The sequence below is a fragment of the Seriola dumerili genome, unplaced genomic scaffold (genome assembly GCF_002260705.1).
Source record: "Seriola dumerili isolate Sdu_G_001 unplaced genomic scaffold, Sdu_1.0 BDQW01001449.1, whole genome shotgun sequence".
In the NCBI taxonomy this organism is placed as follows: Eukaryota; Metazoa; Chordata; class Actinopteri; order Carangiformes; family Carangidae; genus Seriola; species Seriola dumerili.
The window spans coordinates 1,409,786-1,413,051 of record NW_019175704.1 but is presented as its reverse complement, the minus strand read 5'-3'; positions in this window follow the sequence as shown (position 1 = coordinate 1,413,051).

Below are 3,266 nucleotides of genomic sequence, written 5' to 3'. Positions count from 1 at the left end.
CTGATCAGGTAACCAACCCAACCCAGTCCTTCTCAGCTGTCAGCTGGTTCGTCCAGAGTGCCCGTCGGTGCCAGCCAGAAGTGAAGGACACTTCCGGTTTGACTTACAAAATAAAGTCGACTGCCGACAGAAAAAGCTATAATAATGAAAAGTTATGCACTATAAAAAGTACTAATATCTGCGATAAGCCAAATAATGACCTACTAAATCAAAAATAAGGAGCTAAAATTATACCTAACCAAAAATAAAAACTTAATTAAAACTAAAATAAAAGTCATAACGATTAATTAAAAAAAATTAAATATAAGATAATAATAATTAATAAATAAATAAATGAACATTTTTATAAATAATATTAAAATTGAAATATGTCAAAATTATAGCGCTGAATCGAGCAAAAAGCGAGATACAAGGTCAAAATGATAACTTTCAAAGTCAAAAAACAAAACAAAAAAAACACTAAACTAAAGCGACGACATAACTGTCAAAAGTCAAAAAATATGAGATACTAAGACAAAAATACGACTAAAAAAAAGAGTTACTGAGTCAAAACAATGAGATAGCCTACTAAGTCAAATTTTGAGGATACTAAATTAAAAAATAAAACTGATGTGAGATACCAAGTTTAAATTCTGAAATATTAAATAAAATGTATCGATCTAATTCTTTTTATCTATGTGTTTATAACGCATGTGTGGTCTTCCCTCTTTTGTGCAGCCTGGAGCGAGGTTGTGACAAATTGGCTCGTCCTGGATAGAATTAAAGTTTTTGGTACAATGAAGTTTAGTGTTAGTGGTAATTTGACCCTGTTTGTTTTATTTTGTGCTGCCTCCTGTGGCTATGGGGGGGGGGGGGGGGGGGGGGGGTGGGGGGGGTTGTTATTTGCTTTGGTATGGTTTCAAAACTGCAGTCTCTGGGAAAATGGATCTGGGAAGTATCATACATGAGTGTAGTGTGCATCTTCTGCGAAATTCTACTCCTCTTTTCTCTGTTTTGGTTTAAATTTGGTAAGTGTTACTCCATTGTGCATTTTGGTTTGTTGCAACTTGATCAAAGTGGCAATGAAAGTGGGTAGAGCTACGTTTGGCATCACATCTATGCCTTTCTGAGGGTAACTGCATAGCAGGGACTTTCTGGAGACATTGATCTCCAGTGAATAAGCATCGTCCATCAGTAGCTGCCTGGTGACTAAGGCTGAGCTCACATAATTGTATGTGAGTCAGCTTAGGTTGGGGAGAAAACTCCAGTTTGTTTGTGTGGGCTACCTTTTGGTTTTGTTGGGCTACACTGGGATTGAGACTTTTCAATTTGTGGTTTTGTATCAGGTTTGTTTAATGGTGGGGGTTGGTTGTTTTGTAATGGTGGCTGTTTTGTTGGTTATGATTAAATTATAGGATACTAAGTCAAAATTATGACATACAAGTCAAGAATAATTTAGTCATAAATTAGTTAATAGCTCATAATTTTGACTTTGTACACTTTCATTTTGAAGGCTAAATTGCTTGTTCCGGTTTTGCATTTGCATTTTCTGTCTCTGTGCTGGTGAACTGCCTTCACGCTCTCTCTGTTACACTCTGATAGCCAGGGTATGTTGTTCATTTACTCCCTTCACACCCACTGGGTAGTTTCCGTCATGTAAATGTTGTGTTTCCCTTTCACCAGTTGAAGTCCCCTTTACAACTGACTGAGGAGCGTTTCTCTCTATTTGCAAGCACAGCAGCTGTTATGGTCTATATGTATACATAACAGCACTTATAAATTATTAATGCATGAATATCCTGATGTCAGGTACTGTCAGAGAAACTGCCAATAGCTGCCCTTTGCTCTCTCATTTGTCCACTGTTAGTTGCTGCCAAACACTGAAAGCCTTGTTTAGGCAATCTAATGGCTTTACTGAGATCAACAAAACATTATGTCATAATTATATTATCTCAGAAAGCCCTACAATCTCATCATTTCCACAAAGACAATGCTTGCAGTCTTGACAGTGATGTGAGTCAGTGAGACATTGTTTCAACAGATACAGTAGCAAAGATAATACTCAGGCAACAAAGATAAATTTTCTCATTTGAAAATAAAAGAAGAATGATCTACTTGTTCTTATCACATCAGTAATACTATCTTCCAGTGACGCACAAAGTCTATATATGACTTCACCTTTAATCGGGCCACCAAAAACTAAACATATTAGGCCTAAGAGTAGTCTTGTTTCAAATCTATCTGGTTGTTAGTCTTCACATAAATCTTCTTTTATTGTCACTTCATTAGACTTTTCTATAAAAATGCCAGACATCCTGGCAATTTGTATTGTTGGCACGACACAAACAGGCATGTAGTATTCTTGCATCACTCTCCATCAATGATACAGCACATTAATCCAAAAGGAGCATCCAGAACTTCCAAAGGACCCAAATTGCAAACATTTTACCATGCAAAACCTAGGTGGGTATACTTTAGAAAGTGCAAGGATAGATATCAGTGATATAAATATTCTTTGACTGCAGTTATTTTGTAATGAGGATGTACAAGGAGGAAATAGCAAATAATGGTCATCCCGCGTGCTTGTCTTGTTAGACTAAAAGGGTGAAGTAGAAAGTGAGACTGGAAAAGGAGAAGGAGGATTACACTAAGGCTTTCCTCTTTCTGAGACTTCTCTGTTATTCACATAGCAAGACTCATTGATAAAACTTGGACTGTTACCATCGTACCATATATAAAATTTAGAGAGAGACCACTGTGTCAGTATGTATAAGGCATTTTTTCCATGCAAATTGAATGTTCTTAAATCTTCTCATTTTTTCTTAAATTATATTTTTAAGGAATTTTTGCCTTTATCCGGAGAGTACAGTGAGAGATAGACAGGAAATTCAGTGAGAGAGAGAGAGGGCGAGGACTAAGCCTTAAAAGGTGCGCGCTCTACCAGGTGAGCCACCGAGGCACCCGTCAAAACATTCTCTTTTCGAATTTCTGGAGCTGTATATTGTGATTAGTCATGTGGCCATCCCAGTTACTGTTGCTGTCTGGAGCCTATGATGCGGGACACTCAAATAAACAAATTAATTAATCAGCTAGGCTTGTTTTCAATTTATTAACACAAAGACAGCTGTGCAAAATACATATCATAATTTGCTTTGCATCTGCGGACAACAGTGAAAAAGAGAAATCCAAATCATTAATTATGCGTCAGACATTTTCTGTTTTCCAGTTTTGAATATACAAAAAAAAAAAAAAAAAAAAAACCTCTTATCAATATACAGCAAGTATAT